The 21323-nt window shown below is 36.4% G+C and overlaps 1 pseudogene; it reads left to right on the top strand.

The window, feature by feature from the left end:
- The first annotated feature begins 508 nt into the window (after positions 1 to 508).
- Positions 509 to 3371, top strand: LOC120191450 (annotated as a pseudogene).
- Positions 3372 to 21323: the final 17952 nt, after the last annotated feature.

Genomic DNA, 21323 nt, shown 5'->3' with positions numbered 1-21323 from the left:
TGATGATTTCAATCGTTATTATGAACATTGAATGGTTTCCTAATCGTTGCCTTTCTATTTCGTGTTTAAAAATGTTTACGTGGGTTGTTCTGTTGTGTCCGATTTGGATTTGTGATATTGACAGACAACGTGCTGTCTTAAAAAATTAAAAAGAGAGAGTGCTGTCTGAATTGTTAGGAAATCAAAATCAAAGACGTGTTGAGCTGTTACCTTCTCTTTTCCCCCTATTCCCTCTTTCCTTTTTCTTTTTAAATTTTTGGCATTTTAAAAGCCACCTCCTTTTGCAAGCTGTAACCCTTTAATTGAGCGAGAAGGAGCTCTTTGAAACACCCTTAATTCACCCCCTCCGTAGCTCCAAACTGAGAAGCGCAGGCTTCTCTCTCTCTCTCAGACACTTCTCGCCTCCTCTTCAAAATCCGTTTTTGTTATTCTATAAGTTGGGTTCTATATTGAGAGAAAGACACCTGTGGTTGAACAACTCTGTTTCGTTCTCCTATCATCCGATAATGTTGTTCAACATTTAGCTGTTTTTTTTTATTTTGTGAGCCCTCAGGATCGAACCAAACAGCAAAGTTTTAAGCTTTAGAAAAACCCAACAATGGCGCCGTCCTTTGATTTCTGGGCAAAAGGCAGCCATAAAGGAACCCCCGTGGTTGTCAAAATGGAAAACCCAAACTGGTCAATTGACGAGGTCGAGGCTCTATCGGACGACGATTTCCTCATTGGCAACACCCCAACCGGTCCTCGAGATAAAGCGCGTAACAAGAACGCCAAGCAACTCACGTGGGTTCTCCTCTTAAAAGCCCACCGTGCTGCTGGTTGCTTAACCTTCATTGCCTCCACATTCGTCACCCTCGGTTCACTCATCCGTCGCCGAGTCGCTTCCGGTCGAACCGACGCCGACAACATTTCCTCTAACGAAAACAAAACCGTTAAAACCAGGGTATATAACTGCATCAAAGTGTTCCTTTGGTTGTCCTTACTGTTACTTGGTTTCGAGATTGCCGCGTATTTTAAAGGCTGGCATTTTGGTGCCCCAAAGCTTCAATTGCGGTACGTTTTTACTTCGCCCTATGGTGTTAGAGACTTGTTCGGTTTGTTATACTCTCGCTGGGTTCTGATTCGGGTGGAGTACCTCGCTCCCCCTCTTCAGTTCCTCGCCAATGCCTGCATTGTTCTCTTCCTTATCCAAAGCTTGGATAGGTTAATCCTCTGTTTGGGCTGCTTTTGGATCCGTTTCAAGAAAATCAAGCCAATTCCCAAACAAGGCGCTGTTGCAGATCTTGAATCTGGGGAAAATGGTTTCTTCCCAATGGTTCTCGTTCAGATTCCCATGTGTAACGAAAGAGAGGTAAAACAAAAAGAAAAAAACAGACTTTTTCATCATTTTAAAAGAAAACTCATTTATAGGTATGGTTTAATTTTAACATTTTTTTTAATTTGCAGGTTTACCAACAATCAATTGCTGCAGTTTGTAATTTGGACTGGCCAAAATCCAAAATTTTGATTCAAGTTTTGGATGATTCTGACGATCCAACAACTCAGTTACTTATTAAAGACGAGGTGCAAAAATGGCAACAAGAAGGTGCCAACATTGTATATCGGCACCGTATCATCAGATATGGATATAAAGCTGGTAATCTAAAGTCCGCCATGGGCTGCAGTTATGTTGAAGACTGTGAATTTGTTGCCATTTTCGATGCTGATTTCCAGCCCACCCCTGATTTTCTTAAACGAACTGTTCCCCACTTTAAGGTAACTAAATTAACTTGTTGTGCTTTTAGGTTGAATTTATTGAATTCAAGCATAAATTATCATGTTTAGGGTTTGTTGCACTGAAATTCTGTCTTGGCTATATACTTACAGGATAATGAGGATGTAGGATTGGTTCAGGCTAGGTGGTCATTTGTGAACGAGGAAGAGAATTTACTAACAAGATTGCAAAACATAAATTTAGCCTTTCACTTTGAGGTAGAGCAACAAGTGAATGGTGTTTTCATTAATTTCTTTGGGTTTAATGGGACTGCCGGAGTTTGGAGGATTAAGGCTTTGGAGGAGTCAGGTGGGTGGTTGGAGAGAACAACAGTTGAGGACATGGATATAGCTGTCCGAGCTCACCTTCAGGGATGGAAGTTCATTTTTCTCAATGGTGAGCAACAAGTGAATGGTGTTTTCATTAATTCTTTGGGTTTAATGGGACTGCCGGAGTTTGGAGGATTAAGGCTTTGGAGGAGTCAGGTGGGTGGTTGGAGAGAACACAGTTGAGACATGGATATAGCTGTCCGAGCTCACCTTCAGGGATGGAAGTTCATTTTTCTCAATGATGTGGAGGTATGGCTCGAGCTTAATGTAAAAAAATGCTAGTTTGAATTTAGCAGCCGTTCAGTTTCTGGAATTTAATGTTTGTTTTCTATTATCTGTTTACTAGTGTCAGTGTGAGCTTCCTGAATCCTACGAAGCTTACAGGAAACAACAGCACAGATGGCATTCCGGACCTATGCAGTTATTTCGCCTCTGTTTGCCGGATATTATCCGTGCTAAGGTGAACACATTTTTTCAAAGCTCACTTTAATTAACCATCAATTGTCTATTTTGTTGGATTTTGATTCCTATGTTTGTTGTTTTCTGTAATTTGATTGATGCAGATTAGTGTATGGAAGAAATTCAACTGATCTTTCTGTTCTTTCTGCTTCGAAAACTGTGCTGCCATTTTATTCATTCACCTATTCTGCATAATTCTCCCAATGACCATGTTCGTTCCAGAGGCTGAGCTTCCAGCATGGTTGTCTGTTACATCCCTGCTACAATGTCATTCCTCAACATCCTTCAGCAGCCCGAAATCCTTCCCATTCATTGTTCCTTACCTTTTTTCGAGAATACCATCCTTCCCTTCATTGTTCCTTACCTTCTTTTCGAGAATACCATGTCAGTGACCAAGTTCAATGCTATGATATTGGTCTTTTCCAGCTTGGCAGTGCATATGTGTTACAAAAAAATCTGGCCGATCATCAGTGGGTGATCTTGTTTCCTTGGTTGAGAAAAGCCAAACACAATCGTGTTGGATCGAACCCAATCTTGAGGAAATGAAAGCAGAACTCATGCAAGAAGAAGCAAAAGGCTAAGAAAAAGAAGCATAATAGGATATATACAAGGAGCTCGCCCTCGCATTCCTTCTAACAGCTTCAGCTAGGAGCCTTCTGTCTGCACAGGGTATCCATTTCTATTTCTTGCTGTTTCCAAGGGATATCCTTCCTTCTGGTGGGTCTACTTGATTGGGGAGCAGGTTCTGTGAACGACATATAGGGCTTCTGTAGGAAGATGTGGATGATATAATTCAGGCAAAGCCAGCAGAAATCGAATCCGGGCGTCACTGCAAATGATCTTCTACTCTCTATATCTGGCCCCAATTCCACCCACAGTATAAAAGATATGGCAGAATAGCCTCTCCGTTTTGAAAATAGGCACTTGAAATTTGTGAAACTGTTCCATGTATGTAGCTAGTTTATCCCTCTTCTGTTTGTTTTTATTCTTTTGTTTTTATGCCAATTCTTTTGTAAGGAAAAAAACTGTCGTTACCAAACCATATCCAGGGAGAGTGAAAGGGAACTTCGTGATATCTTTATCATTATTGCTTGTGTCTCATGTTTGGACAACTTCCCCCTTTACCCATTCCAAAACGCTTCCCGCTGGTTTCATGAACAAAAAAACTGCCTTCCAAATCATGTATGGATAAGAAACCTTACATGGATTCAAGTCATAAATGTAATCTTTTAATGCCATGCTAAGTAGCTTTTTCATTTCCTGGCTGGCTACAAATAGCAGTGTCCTAATGTAATGTAGGTTAATATTTTTCTGAAGAAATAACAGATGAAGGCGTGACAGTTGAAAATATAGATGGAAAACATTATCCAGGAATTCAATCCTCCTACCCTACCAATAAACAAATCTATAAAATTAAATAAGTACGTCCTTGGTTAGCTGGGAACAGCACATGGGGGGGTTCTGTATTCCATTCTTGAGCAGTGGGGCCGCTAACCACCATCAAAGCTGGCTCACCGAATTTATGATTGTGAAGCAGCTGGACCACACTAGGACATGGACCCATCGGCTGCATAAATTTATCCCCACACAAAGAAATTTTCACTAAAAAAAAATTAACCGACCCTATTTATAATTAAATAAGGAGAGGTAGGTAGTAGTGAGAGCAACTTCCATGGGAGACCTTCGGCAGTTAGAATTATGAATTGTCCACTATGAAACTCGATCTCATGACCACAAGGTTAAAAACGTTACACTCTTATTAACTGAATTGGACCGGCAATTAAAACCAAGTGAAAAACAGGTGAAACATGTGTTTCCAGATGTTAGTCGAGACACCTCCGTTTTTCTTTGAGAATGTTTTCTTTTAAAAACAGATTTTAATTTTACAGTTTGTGGCACTGTCAATATTGACACGGAGATTGGTTGCAAAATTGAATTCCATTGTCCAGAAATGAAACAGCTGCAACGTGTGAATTTGATGTGTGGCATGTCCACGTGGCTTAACTTAATATATTGGTTTCCGGTATTACTTTCCTTTCTATTCCCTCTGCTTCCAATTTCATTTTCAAAAATATGCAACCACACTAATTAATTTAGGATGTATCAGGTGCGGCATGCTTAATTTACAGTTAAAAAACGCTATTAGAAATATTAATATTTTTAACATTTACGGTAAAGCGTTACCTAAATATATTTTTTCTACCGAAAATACTAATATGGATTCTACAAAAATTAGTTAGCGAAATTAATATTTTTCAGTAAAAATAATAATTTTTAAGTTGTTTTATCAAAGTATTAACATTTTCAATAAGACGTTTTTTTAATCGTATATTAGTTCTGTCGTACAATAGAACTATCGCAATAATTTATTGTTTTTTTCCTGCTTTTTCCTAGGATAAGCATAAAAACACAGCTTCTTCATATAGATTTGCAGGCCTTGGCAAAACTTCGCCCTCTATATAATATATTATATATATATATATAAATATATATATATATATTTCCTCAACCATTACTCTTGCACAATTCTTGAAAATGAATGCGAGAAAAAATTATAAAAGAAGCTGTTTTAATTGATTAATACTTAATATTTTTGAAAAAATCAATAAATTTAAAAATATATAGATTTGATTCGAGTGGTGATATAATTTTCTTAATTGATTTGACACATCAATTAATAAGAATTTTTATTAATTTAAGATGATTATAAGTTATAGTATTGTTTTAAATTTTTTAATCATTTAATAATAAATGTTTCAAATAATAGTTTGTGCTTAAATTAGATATCTCTAAACTTAACAATCAACCCTTTGATATTAAACTCACTTAATTCGTGTAATTAATAAAGATTATTAGTGTGTTGTATCGGAACAATATTATGGCCAGTGGCAAGTATAAGAAAATATTACAGAAAAAAGTTTCTTTACGAAATTCACATCGATCAACGTTTTTGTCTTTAAAACTTTACTTAATAAATAAAATTTAATATTCTTGGATTAGTTTGGTAGGGATTTTGGAAAGTGGTTATCAAAAGTATACTAAAAATCTTTTAAATGTATTGTTTAAAATATATTTAAAATTTAACTATTTGATATTATTGCTAAAAATGAGTTTGAGAAGATAAAATATTCATTATAGATATTATATTATAATTTATATATAAATTATGAATTTTATTTACTTTTAAGTATTAAAATAAACTATTAAGTAATAAATATTTTCTAAAGATGTTAATATTAAATTATTAAAGTAAAACGTAAATACATAATTGAGCAGGGTTCGTACATTAGTAAGGATAAAATTATAATTTATTTCCAAATGCAAGTTTAAAAAGAAATATTACAAACTTAGGGTCTGTTGGTGGTAGAAAATATTTCTATTTCCATTTCTGTTTTTATTTTCAGAAAATTGATTTTATTTTCAATTTTTTTTGAAATTAGAAAATATGTTTGGTTAATATAAATGGAAACTTGAATTCAAAACTAAATAGCAAAAATGTATTGGCAGCTAATTTTTTTAAATAGAATAAAAAATATTATTAAATAATTAAATTAAACTATAATTATTAAAAAAATTCCTATATAAATATACATGTAGTTATGTAAATAAACTATAAAAATTAATAAGAAATTCATCATAAACAAAATTTATTTTAATTTATAATAATATAATGTTAACGCATATTAGACATTAATTAAATTTAAAAAAAATACACAAAATATTACTATAGCAATAACACATAAAAATGCCATTAATATAAAATATGTTTGGTGGTAATTGAGTCCCTCAACTTTTGAGAAAAATAATTAGTGTAGTCCCTAAACAAGTTTTGAACCAAATATGATCCTTAAACTTAGAGAAAAAATCATACCCTTTAAATAGCAGAATCAAACGTTGTCCATGACGACGCTATATGATAATTCACGAACTTACATGACAATCTACAATAATGTGATAGTTCATGATACTATTGTGGTATATTCGATGGACGATGATGTGATAGATGAACTAATTTATTATTTTAAAGTTGAGGACTTATTAATTTTAAAAAAAATTAAAAAATATTTTATATTAAAATATAAGAATTATTAAGATATTCATACATTAAATATAAAAAATACTAAATAAATTATTACAAATTTTAATTTAAGGATTACATTGGTGTAAAAAAAGTTTAGGGGTCATATTGATTTTTTACAAAGTTTGAGTTTTCAAATATCATTAATATAAAAATTATTGTTAGATATCATAATTTCTTGTTTTCAAATTTTCAAAACAATTTTATGAAAATACAGAAAATATTTTTTTGTGTTTTTATATTTTATTTTCATTTTTCATAAATTATTTCCAATTTTATAACCAAATATGTTTTCTTCAATGGTTTATATTTTTATGAAATAAAAATAAAATAGTCTACATTTTTAAAACCAAACGAACCCTTGATTTTGTGATTGGTTTGAAACCATCGTTTTCTACCACAATTTATTTTTCATTTTTTACTCGTTTGACTTATTTATGTGGTTAAAACAAACTTTCTAACTAAAAGTGTTTTTAAAATCTACACAAAAAAACCTTAATACAAATATATATTAATATAACTTAATTTACAGTGACATACACGTTCTCATATGATATTATCATAACTATTTTTTCTATACATGAATCTTCAATGGCCACTTAAACACCCACTAATTTTGGTTGTCGACTGTCGAGGATTATTTTTAATTTTAAATAAAATCTCTATCCTTGTGACACGTTTTTCTTTGTTCTTATGGCACGATCCTAATGGTTTTTGATACGTGTTTTTCATACTTTTGTGGTCGTTTTACTTCTCGCACAAAAACTATCACGTCTTTATTTTCTGATTGTGTGGTGGTCACTCATAGTCAATCTCCTCTTTTGATAAATGTTGGTTGTCGATGTAATCAAAATTGTGTAGCAAAGCAGTTTGTTTGATTGTTTGCTTCACTCTTCACTCCTTTATCATTTCGTAAAGCATCTCATTCGACAGAAACAAAGAATTTTTATAAAGACTATTGAGTTTTGATTTGGTCGTATTCCCAATGGAAGGTTTTATTTTTCTTCGTATTTTTATGTTTAACGTTTAATTTTGTATGTTATTTATGATTATTATCTTAATTTTGTTCTCTATATTTTAATGCGTTGTAATCTTGTTTCTTTATTTTAATAAATCTAAATATCTAAATTGTATATTATTTAATGACTTTGATCACATCTATAATTATTTTATCAATTATAAAAATAATATAAATTAAAGATTTCATTCCATAAAATATCTCCAACCATATGAAACTAAATATTTATAAATTTATTAACATTCAGTTTTTAAGGATTCTTCAATATTATTTTCATATATATCTTAAAAAGTGTATCATTTATGATAATCTTATAAAGATGTCATATACTCAAACATTAGCGAATAAAAATTAAAATTACTTATTTTTCATCAAAAAGGGTAATGCAAAATTACTGTTGCTAAACACCATGAAAATGTTTGGTATGGTGAAAAACAATCACCTTTCAAAGGAATCTAAATGGTTTGAGGGTAATTGTTATATATATATATATATATATATATATATTGCATTATGGTTTCACAAGGATTTGTCTTGATTAATTCGGACTGAACGGATTGTATGTCTGAATTTGGTGGGTGAGTCTCCCATCGAGAATTTTCTACATACACAAATATTCAAACTCAAGACGTACTTAAACGATATCAATATGCTTATCACTTAAATTGTTAGCATTATGTTTGATACTTTGAAACATATTAACTTCCCTTTAAAATCACTCTTTCTTAGAGATTAGACTGTGGTTCTTTTGAATACATACGAGAAGTTTTTTTTTTTCATGCAAATGGAAAGTTAAAAATATTTTTGAGATACTGAGGCATAGTTGGGCACAGAGAAAGCTTATGAAACACAGAAAACCGGTGCCACTTTTCCACCTACAAGCAAGCAGTGGGGACTGGGACATGCTGAGGAATGAATTGGAAAATCTCTTGGCACAAGGTTGTTTATGGAAAATAATTAATTCCACTATCCTCTCCATCGACGGTGATTTTGTTATTGAAATATTTATAGCCTGGAAAAAAGTGACAAAACGGACGATTAGAGTGGTAAACGAATCGAATGTTCAGTGAATTATATGATAAAATTTATTTATTTATTAAACGAATAAATATGAACAAAGTTTTATGTTCGTTTAACTAAACAAACGAAAAAAGATTTCGTTCGTTCATTTACGTTCGTTTATGTTCGATAATTTATTTGTTTATGTTCGTTTGTTTAATTAAATTTATATTTATATTCGTTTATATATAATCTTTTAAGAATTTTTTCTTGATTTTAAAGAAAGTTATATTTTATGTTCATTCGTTTGCGTTTATTTGTGTTCGTTTATTATTTTAACGAGCGATTATGAATGAACAAAAATAAACTACATTACTTAACCAATAAATACGAATAAAAAATTATGTTTGTTTAATAGTTTGATGGATTCGTTTAGAGGCATGCATACAACATATATAGTGCATTTGATGCAGAAATATATGGAATGAATGAAGAGGCCATTTACACTTTGAACTCAGGAATGACAAAGTAAGCCCAATATCTGGGAAACAAACTGTGCCTGATGAAAAGGAATCCTGATTACCTTTAAAACAATTGATTTACCTACCAAAAGGATGGGGCCAGAAGAATATAATGGCCGAGGGATTTTATGGAGTACGGACCTGGAACCGGAAGGATTGCATTGCATGAAAGTAGAGTCAAAAGAAAAGACAAACTTAATGACAAGACTCGACTCACTCAAGCAGTTACGGCGGAGCGTGACAGAGACGGCGTAGCAACGCCACTTGCCTTCAACCCACCTGCACATAATTAATATTGCTGAGCTAGTACAAACCCACACCCGGGATCACGAGGATGAATAATAAAAAGAAAGAAGAGAATATTGGCTGCTACCAAAGTTGGACCAAAGAGCCTCACTTTAGACTGTGGATATTGACAACTCCAAACCTTATTTTCCTTGATTAAAAAAAGTAGATATTTGCGTAGGAAGGGAACTGATGTATAGATATGATCTGCAACTGTGAAGCCGGGCTATGCTGCTACCCTAATGCATGCCTACCTGAGCAGACCGTCACCTCATATCTTGTCCCGTTGGTCGCATTTATTTACTCTGTGTTTTAGATTAAAAGATTTCTCTATCGATTTGGGTTAAATGTGTTTAGCATTTGATTAATATATTACTCAGCTGTAATTGTCGAATAAAGGACCATCCATTAGCAACGTAAAAAAAGAGTACGGGGGAAGAGACAGGGGACAGTGAAACAAGAGACTAAAATTTAGTTTAATGAACCGAAACGAGATACCAATGAATGAGCAGGATGGGTAACAGATACAGCAGTAAATGCCCAGGTTATGAGAAGGAACCCATGCCTGGGACCAACGCCTAACCTGTTTGTCATGCAATTTAAACACCCAGATTTCATACAGAAACTTGTAGGGACTGGGACGCATATAATATAGTAATGGTTAAAAGCTTGGGGCCAACGTAAAATTGGTGCATCAACCAATGGCCCCTCCTATTAAAGTATTGCATGGTTAGCTGGAGTTTTATTTACACAAGGTTGTTGTAAAGTGGAGAAAACTGAGTAAAATAAAGCAGGGAGAATGAAAACATTAGAAAAGTGGCAAGAAACTGTTTCAAAGTTGCTTTGTAGATGAATTCTGTCTCATAATGTCCATCCAGGTTCAAATGAAAACTCTGGAAATAGAGGAGAATGACCTAATCTGAGGCAGGTTGAAGGGTGGAGAATGAGCTTTTACTTTTTAAGCTCTCCCCCGCAGAAGCAAGACTCCTTTGTTTAACTGCAAACAATTGGGAATATTAATCTTATCTACACAGGATTCTAACTCTAAGGATTCAACAACGTACACCCAAATCTTCTTGTGTTCAACTTTTCAAATATTGTTGATACAAAGAAAATTTCGGTGGAAGATTTGATATAATCTTGTCATTAATGACTTTGGTACTATAAAACTCAATTACTTGGGAAAAATAAAAGAATGGTGGAAATCATATGATCCAGCTCGAGCGCAGCTAAGATTAACCCATGATTGCTTTTCCTATACGTACGAACTTTGTTTCACAATTCCAAGCTGTCCACGACAAACATGTAATCATATTTGTTGACTAAACTCAAGGGGGGGTCTCCTTAACTTCGAAGAAATTCATATTTCACTGTTTTTTTTTTGTTGTGTGCTAAATATCACAAATCAGAAGCCAACCTCCGTAAATGGACAACATATTCCTGGCGGTTCATGTTCTTCATTTCTTCCAGTTCTTCACGGTAATTTTCAAGCTTCAAAGAATCAAACGAGAACCAAAATTTATCATGTCCATTAAAACCACATCATCAAATATAAGTTGGAAACATTTCATTTACCGGAAAATTTATATGGTCGCCCCACACTAGACTACCAGTGGGGTCGCGACCAACACAAGGTAGGTTGTTCCCACTATGGTACCGAGACCAACACCAATCAGGGCGAGACAGACACGACCCAGGCAGCTCACAAGAGCCACGCTGAGACCAAGACGCACACAACGTCGCACCGAGTCAAGACATGTTCACCCTAAACTACCTTCAAGCACGACCTATACACGTCCAGGGTTGCCTAGGGTCGAGACAGTCGCACACACAGAAGAGCATGGAGTCGTGGCCAACGCACGTCAAGGTCTGTCGAGGGCTTTAGCCATCACGCAACGGGACACACTAGGGGTCAGGACCAACGCACACCGAGTGTACGCCTAGGACCAAGAAGAGCACACAAAGGGGGTTACTTGGGGGGTAAGGGAACCGCACATCGAGGGGACATAGGGCCGAGGCCTGCGCACATCAAGGGTGCACTAAGAACCGAGGCCAAAATCGACTTAGGGTATGTCCACCAAGCAAGTTCGACCATTACTTGGGAACTAAAGCCAAGTAGCATAGTCATTGTTTGAATATAACTCAAATAAGAGAATTTTAACTAAAGTATGAGTTTTACTTTTAGTTAGACTCGGAGTAGTCATTGAATGTAAAAGGACTTCATTATAAAAGGAGGCATCCCCACCTCAACTGTATATGGAGAATTTTGTGTGAATAAACTCAAGCATTTGGGCTAAAAGTTTTCCCCACATACACTTACTTACATTTTCAATGTTTTCCCATCATACTTATCGTCATAATAATATTAACCAAAAATTTTAGGCTGACTTAGGAGCCACACTACCGAGCAAGACATCTAAGGGCCACACAGACCAGCTAGCCCCGTATCAAGTGGTATCAGAGTGAAGTTCGTCACTAGACGAGATGGCTCCGCAACGCAACGAAGCAACAGGGTCCTAGGGAGTAGAGACCCACAGTGCAGGAAAGAAGAGTGTCTCTTCAAAAGACATCATCACGTAATTTTAAGGTAAGATCGCTAAACTCGAAGATTCCGTGAGGGAGGTTAAGGAGGTGTTGGATCAATTGGAATGCATCAACTTAGAAAAGTTAGGGTCCCTTAATCTCAAGAAACTTGATGCCTTATAAAATATCCATGAGAAAGTGCAATCTGCATTCAACGGATTAGACGCAAAGAGTTCCCAACAAGATGATTGCCTTGGAAGCACAAATCATGGCCTTAACAAAAGAGATCGAAGAACTTAAGAACAAGAATTATGGAACTAAGGTCGAAAACCTGAATAAAAAGATCGAACAACTCAAGACCAAGGTGACCTTGTACAAAGCTATCATGGCTGAAAGCATGCTAACCAGCGCACCTAAAAGAGGTTCAAAATCCCTAAACCAAAAAAATTTAAGAGGTCGAGGTCTGCCAAAGAAGTCAAAAACTTCATGTGGAACATGGATCAATACTTCCGAGCTATGGACATCGAGAACAATACTGAAAAGGTAAACATTGCTTCTATTTATTTAACTGATTTAGCACTCTTATGGTGGCGACGTAAGTGCGCCGAAATGAAACGAGACGACACCACCATTGTAACCTAGGCAGAGTTCCAAGCCGATATCAAAGAACAATTTTACCCTCATTATGCCGAGAATGAAGCACGATCAAAACTAAGGCGTCTTAGTCAAGAAGGCTCGCTAAGAGAGCATGTTCGACAATTTGTCGAGTTAAGTCTATAAGTCCCGAGTCTAATCGAAGAAGATGTGTTCTTCACCTTCATGGACGATTTAGCACCATGGGCCAAAAATGAGTTGGAAAGAATGGTTGTTAAAGAATTGTCTAAAGCCTTGACAATCGCCGAATCTCTCATTGAACCTGGTGTTAAAAACCTAAGCCACCCAAATTAAAAGTCGAGGGTTCTAATAAGAGAAACCACGGTTAAGGCAAAAAAACAAAGCCTATCAAGTGACGATGAGGAGCCTACAAAAGGTAGATCCCATCAACACAACAAATCAAAAGAAAAGGGGACATCCAATCAATGTGTTGCTTTAATTTCCACAAGCCGGGACACTTTGCAAGGGATTACCCCCAAACTGAAAAATCTCACAACTATTCCGAATAAGACAATGAGTCAGAAGAAGAGGTGTGTAGACTTAGCTCAATTATAAGTGTTAAGCTGAGGGTAAATTCTATGCGACGAAATGAGCACCAAAGGAGGTGACCACGTAAGGGCAAAAAATTACCCATTTCAAGTCACACAAAATAAAAGCCAAAAACAAGGATTAATGTACGTGAACATCAACCTTGTCGAACAATCAGGTGTTTCCATCGTGGATACTAGGGCAACCGATTTATTCATATCAAAAAGTGTCACCGATAATTTTGGGCTCAAAATCGAACCGTCAAAGGGAGCAATCAAGACGATTAGCACTAAAGAAGTTTCAACCGTTAGAGTAACATGAAAGGTAGAATTGAAGATGGAAGGAAAACATAAATTTCATGGTAATCCCTATGGACAACTTTGATTTTGTCATCGGGTTGAACTTCCTTATCAAGATCAAAGCCTTTATCCTTTCATATGCCAAAGTAATGAGCATTATGGATTCTTGATGGAAAGGTAGTGTCCCATTGATACAAGTTGAGCAAGAAGAGACCAAGACCTTAACAATCATTCAACATGTCAAGAATGCTCCAAAAAAGGTGAACATCAAATTGAAAAAAACTTTTGAAGTCGCAAACAAAGCAAAAAAACAAACCTAGAGATGAGGGCATCGCTAAAACAAGTGGGGGAGAATGTCACGGGCTGCGAACTTGTGAGTGAAGTTGGCCCACACCAGACTACTCGTGGAGTCACGACCAACACAAAGCAGATTGCTCCAACCATGGTGCCGAGACCAACAACCATCAGGGCTCGACAGATACGACCCAGACAGCTCACAAGGGCCATGCTGAGACCAAGACGCACACAGCCTCGTACCGAGTCAAGACACACCCGCCCTAAACTACCCACAAGCACGACTTATGCACGTCCAAGGCCGCCTAAGGTCGAGACCGCCGCACACCAAGAATAGCCTGAAACCGACGCACGCCAAGGTTTGTTGAGAGCTTTAGCCATCACACAACGGGACATATTAGGGGTCAGGAGCAACACACATCGGGCGTGCGCCTAGGACTAAGACGAGCGCACAAATGGGTCTACTTGGGGGCTAGGGCACACAAGGCTAAGGCATGCACACATCAAGGGTGCACTAAAGGCCGAGGCCATCACTTACTTATGGCTTGTCCACCAAGCAAGTCCGAACATTACTTGAAAAATAAAACCAAATATCATAGTCCTTGTTTGAATATGACTCAAATATAATAGTTTTAACTAAAGTAAGAGTTTTACTTGCAGTTGGACTAAGAGTAGTCATTGAATGTAAGGAGACTTCATTATAAAAAGAGGTCACCCCACCTCCATTAGATATAGAGAATTTTGTGTGAATAAACTCAAGCATTCGGGCTAAATGTTTTCCCCCACATAAGCTTACTTACGTTTTTCAATGTTTTCCTATCTTACTTATCGCCATAATAATATTAATTGAAGAGTTTAGAGTGACTTAAGAGCCAAGCTACCAAGCAAGGTGTTCAAACTGCAGTCCAAATTAATAACCTCATCTTCACTGCAGTGTTCACATAGCCCAAAGAAAACAAAAATAGGTATCTTTTCCACGATCCATCTTTAACCGTCCACACTTGGACATGGCCGCTTTTTTATCTTACTTTAGTTTTACACATTATATCCAATGATTTAAGAAAAACTCCATTAGTTTCTTTGTTTTTACAAAGACGATATAGTATTTTATCCATATAGTGCCTGATAAGTCGTTTTCTTTGGGGATCACCTTCTTCCTTTTTGAAATTATAATGTGGTAATGCCCGTTTTCCTTTCGGAAAAGTTGAAAATAAACCATGTAATGGTAATCATGGTTCAACGTGTGACGTTGTGGTCAAGATAAGTTCTCCTTTTTGCATTATTGACAAATATTGAGCTGGTTTTTGTACTTTGTAGCTCCCATTTAAAGCAGAAAAGCAAGATCGAATAAAATACCAACATTTCATAGAATTCATCATTACGCCTCATTTAATCCCTCTCCCCTTCCCTCCGTTTTGTAATGTATTTCTTTCTAATATAAGCAGAAAGGAAAAAGGTTTCTTACAATTTGGTTACCAGAAAGATATCTAGTCCCCACCCTTGTCTTCCTTTAGGCCCTTATTCCCACCAAAAACTGCACCCATAAAAGACAATCTAAACCTACCTTTTCCACCTTAATTCCATCAATTTCTTAACTTTTTCTTGCACATGCAAAACTTCCTGTGTTTGCATTAGCAGGAGACAAGGGTTTCAGGAAGAGAAAATAACCTCAGTGACCAAAAATCCCATATAATATACGATTTTAACCAACTTTTTCTAGATTTGCCAAAATGACTAACAAAATCATAATGTAATCGCTAATTCGCAACGCGATCTCCATTATCGCAAATCAGTTTCCAGATTCGCAACGCGATTATTACTATCGCAATGCGATTTTCCAATTTCGCGTTGCGATTTTCCCAATTCGCAATGCGAATAAGTAAATCGCAATGCGAATTTGGAAAATCGCAATGCGATACTGACTATCGCAATGCCATTTTCCTAATTCGCATTGCGATTTACGTATTCGCGTTGCGATTTTCATAATTCGCAATGCGAATACGTAATTCGCAATGCGAATACGTAAATCGCAATGCGAATTAGGAAAATTGCAATGCGAATCTGACTATCGCAATGCGATTTACATAGCGCCATTCGTGTTAACGCGTATTTTTTTTTCAAATTCCAAACACGATTTTTTTCTTAATATATCGGAAACTGAACCGTCCACAGTAATCGTAACTCATAACCTCAAACCTAAAATTACAACACTCAGTCCCATCTCCATCTCTCACTCTCTACGGCGAAATCCGTCCTCATCTCCGAAGATTTCCGTCCCCATCGCCGGCGAAATCCCTCACAACCATTCACGGTCAGAAATCCCTCACAATCATTCAGAAATGAAAAATCAACCTCCGAGGGTTAGTTTTTTTAATTATTTTTATTTTGAATTTTTTGCATTATTTTAGGTTTTTCATATTGAAATTGATGATAAGTTTACTGGTAATTTCAATAATAGATTAACCATTTCACTTAGATTTCTTATTAAATTCATTCGATTGCTGCCAATATTGCTAAACTGTTTAGTATTTAACCCTGTGAAGTTAGTATTTGTCTTTGTTTTATCTTTTGGTTGAAGTAATGCAGAAGAAGAATAGTTTCGAGAATAAAAATCGCAACGCGGAAATGACTATCGCAACGAGAGAATCGCAATGCGAAATGAAAATCGCAACGAGATAATCGCAACGCGAAATGAAAATCGCAACGCGAAATGAAAATTGCAACGCGAAACCAAAATTGCATTGCGATTTTCATTTCGCGTTGCGATTCTCTCGTTGCGATTTTCATTTCGCGTTGCGATTCTCTCGTTGCGATTTTCATTTCGCGTTGCGATAGTCATTTCCGCGTTGCGATTTTCATTCTCTCGTTGCGATTTTCATTTCAACCAAAAGAAAAAACAGTGTTGCAAATTTTAGTTTCAAGAATAAACTACTATTTATGTTTATTGTTTTTGGTATATCTTCACAGTGTAGTTTTTGGTATATCTAACTTGGTATGTTTATTGTTTTTGTAGAAATTTTTTTCGGCTTCATTGACATTAAAGATTAAAGTTAGCCTAGCCACTACAATTGCTTCGAAACTTTCACCTGCACAAAGAAAATTGTTTGAGGAAACCTGCTTCGGGCCATGGCTGAGAGTACAGCATCCGGGTGGAGATGTTAATTTGACCCATTTGTGGCTTCAGACCATGACTAGCGATCTACCCGACAGTATACAACGTGGTGAGGAAGAGATATGGTTTTGTTTTCCACCGGCGTATACTTGTTTTGGGCGGAAGGAGTTATGCTTAATCACTGGTCTACAATTCGGACACGATGATGTAGGTCGGTACACTCGTCATATCACCCGCCCATCATGGTTATCCAGGGTTTTTCCTGATGAGTCAATAGAGAAGCCGAACTTACACGTCGACGACATGAAGAAATTGTTTAATAAGAAAGATGGTTTTACTCGAATGAATGACGTCGATGTTGTCTGAGTATGCATTCTACTACTTTTGTATGCCGGCTTTTTAGGCAGAGAGGCCAGCCAACCTATTCCTCAGGAGCTAATATTATTGGTAGAGGACCTAAATGCATGGAATCTGTTTCCGTGGGGTTCGTATATATGGAAAGCTACCTGGACTAAGTTGTCGTCTGCCTTTGATGACCGCAAAAGTTTGCGGGGCGATGGGTCGAAATACACTTTGTCAGGCTTTGTTTGGGCCTTTAAGGTAAGAATTTCTATATAATGTTTTCAAAATTATAATTAATTATTTGACAATTACTAATATTTGTTATTATATTGTTTGTAGATTTGGATATTCGAGGCTTTCCCCAGCATGCGGACATATGCATTAAAAACCTCAAATGATATTCCTAGGGCTATTTTCTGGAAGAGGAAACGTCTGTTGGATTGGGAAGACTTAATACCATATGCGACAATAAATAATGTAAGTTAATACAAATACTATCATATATAAACAAGTTATTAATAGTAGACGTTTAACTTTGTTTGAGTTTTTATATTTTTAGGAGGCCAACACTCCATTAATGAGACTGACACCCACGGAGGCTGAGCTTGCCACTGATTGGTGGCAAGCTAGTCAGCGTTTTCTTGATGGCACGAATGATGAGCATCCTCCACTTCCTCCACTTCGAGAGCCATTACCTCACCCAGAGCCATCACCTGATCGACCCGACTATACACCTCTACAATGAGAGCCAACACCTATCCTGTCATATTATCGAGCCTCTTCTCCACCATCACCTCATGATAGGCGACTGACAAAGATGCCACGACTTCTATCTCCCTGTTCTCCACCTCCACCTCCACGGGATGAGTCAAGAGAGTAACGTGATGAGGTCAATGCATTGCGTGAGGAGATCGATACTCTACGCGATAACGATGGTGCATGGCGTGTGGAGGTGTCTACTTTACGTGGTGAGTTTGTTGCTCTACGTGAGATGGTAGTATCGTTGCAGAATGAGGTTCATACTCTACGCAACGAGGTAAGTTTAAGATTTTCCATATTTAATTTGATGATAAATTTAATCGTAATTTCACTTAGATTAACCATTTCACTTAGATTGCTTAGTAAATTTATTCGGTTGCTGCCAATACTGCTAAACTGTTTATTAACACTGTGAAGTTAGTATTTGTCTTTTGTTTTGTCTTTTGGTTGAAGTAAATTTATTCGGTTGCTGCAAATTCTGCTAAACTGTGTATTCTTTAACACTGTGAAGTTAGTATTTGTCTTTGTTTTGTCTTTTGGTTGAAAGTAAATTTGTTCGGTTGGTGCCAATTCTGCTAAACTGTGTATTCTTTAACACTGTGAAGTTAGTATTTGTCTTTGTTTTGTCTTTTGGTTGAAAGTAAATTTGTTCGTTTGCTGCCAATTGAAACTATTCTTCTTCTGCAAATTGAAACTTGAATGAATTGCATTACTTCAACCAATAAACAAAGACAAATACTAAGTTGACAGTGTTTAAATTGAAACTTGAATGAAACTTGAATAATGACTTGGGTGAATTCAATGCAAGTTTGAAACATATTTGTCTTTGTTTTCACTGTTTAAATATCATGTCTGTTTATTTACTGATATTTGTATTTAATTATTTAGCGGACCGATAAGGTGTATGCTTTACGTCGGGTTTTTCTTGCACGACAGAGTTCACCCATCAGACGGCGTGCACGTGCTATTAAGTCTCCGTACACCCCAATAGTGCGAAGACACCGCAAGAAGAAGCCCGACTCGCCTGTCATCCCTCAAGAGTCCACTCCTATCGTTGAAGAGGCCCCTATCATTCCTCGAGAGTCCCCTCCCACCGTTCAAGAGGCCACTGTCATCGTTGAAGAGGTCTCTCCCACCATTCAAGAGCCCGATTCACATGGCGTCATATGTAGGATTCTTGAGAAACCCTCTGACGTGCCGGACATGATGGATTCAAGTTGACTCTCGTATGAATTACCGGCCAGTACCATACCGGTATCTGAAGTGGAGAGGAGACAACTACCGGACACAATTCTGGATAACACCCTTTGGGCTAAGACCGCAGTTGATTTTTATCTACATGAGCGGAGCCATGTGTGTTTCACTGACATATGCAAGCTCAACGATGATATCTATTTATTGCTTGATCGGTCTTGGTGGGACGTATTATTAGGGGTCGAAGACAATGGCTATTTCGATGAAGGGGTAAGTCTTATATTTTTCTTATATTTTAATTTGATTATTTTTTTTAATTTATGTAAGTTACTAATATATGTCTTTTTTTGTAAAATAACATATCGATGCGTGGGTGTCACGTCTTCTAATAATTAGGAAACTTAAGGAAAATAAAAGAAATACACGATATACAATTATGACGACGTCTTTTAACGCCATTCACTTGAAGAATCAACGAGATGAATCATTTGCGTTGGGCAATGGACAAGCTAAACTTTATCCTGCATGGTGGGAGGTCGATAAGGTTAGTATTTATTTTAGATTGAGTTTAAAGGTATTCATAAATAAGTGCGCAAATGAATGAATTATTACTTATGATTGCAGGTGTTTATCCCTGTTTTGGAACGTAAACATTGGCTTCTCGTCGAGCTTCAGCTCCCATCCCTTAAGGCAATAGTATATGACAGTATGATAAATTACATATCATTGGCTGATTTAAGAGATATTATTAAGGGATGGAGCTCTCATTTGGCTAAATTCTTGGATGCGATAAATTATTGGACTCGTTCTGGAAACAAGAAGCTCAATATTACAGTTAGTAGAGACGAGACCGCACCACAACAAACGAAAGGACCCAGAGAGGATTGTGGTCCTCTCGTATGCTTGGCGTTGGAGGGTTTGATCACAGGAAGTATAAAGTATCTACCTCCCACCGATAGAGATAGAGCTGCAGTAGGCTTGTGGTTTCGGCATTATATGGCTAGATCGATATATACGAGACGCTGCCTACCTACATCTGCGTTATAAAAATGTCCATAAACAATTGGTAAGTTTATAGGCTTGTTGTTTGAAAATGTTTGGTTAAGTACCTAGAATTCAATAATTTGATGTTTGTAGGTTTTAGATGTGTAGAAAGTTTTTTTGAGCAAATGTTTGGTTTATGCAGGTTAATCTCATAAGTGAGCTGCGTGAAAATGATGTATGGCTGCAAAAGTTGATTCAATAATAGATGAGGAAATAAGAATTATTGCTTATTTTTTTATTGTTAAATTGATTTGTAAAAGATGATTTGTAAAAGATGATTTGTAAAAGTTGATTTGTTTAATTGATGTGAACATAATTCTTATTTGTGCTTGTTTAATTGATTGAAATGTAATGGTTGATTTTGTTGATTTCAATCTGCATTATGTTGAAGGAAAAAATGACTATCCCAATGCGAAATGAAAATCGCAACGCGAAACTAAATTCGCGTTGCGATTTTCATTTCGCTTTGTGATTCCCTCGTTGCGATTTTCATTTCGCATTGCGATTCTCTCGTTGCGATTTTCATTTTGCATTGCGATTCTCTCGTTGCGATTTTCATTTCGCATTGCGATAGTCATTTCTGCGTTGCGATAGACATTAAGATGATTGCGAACGTCATTTCTGTGTTGCGATAGTCAAATGATTGCCTAATAAGTGATAACAACTGAACAGATCATAGCAATTTTTAAACTCAAGTTACTAATACATGCCTAACTGAAAATGTTAAAAGTTCACACATAAAATCTACATAATACAACGTTTGCAATTAAAAATCACCTAAGTTAACAGTCCCAAAAGGTGAATCCAGTTGTGATTGAGATTTTAAAGATGATTGCGATTTTGATTGCTTTTTTCTTGACACCATATAAGCTTTGGATTTTGATGAGGATTCATATTTTGGTAGAAGAAAAGATGATTGTGATGGCACTGGTGATCCACATGTCAACCTTGTATGACCACTTTCCTTGCACCGACTACATGTCGATCTCTTCTTCTCTTCACCCTTAGACGGTATACGATCGTGACTTTTTGGTCGGCCAGGTAGCCTTCTGTCCATGGTTGGTGGCAAAACTGTTTGTAAGTCATCTGGTATATCCCACTCAGAAGGATGTGGAATAGGGTAGACAATCTC

The sequence above is a fragment of the Hibiscus syriacus genome, unplaced genomic scaffold, assembly GCF_006381635.1.
Source record: "Hibiscus syriacus cultivar Baekdansim isolate YM2019G1 unplaced genomic scaffold, ASM638163v2 tig00116969_pilon, whole genome shotgun sequence".
NCBI classification, from domain to species: Eukaryota; Viridiplantae; Streptophyta; class Magnoliopsida; order Malvales; family Malvaceae; genus Hibiscus; species Hibiscus syriacus.
Note: the sequence above shows the minus strand (reverse complement) of the source record. Positions and strands in the feature narration are given on the sequence as shown.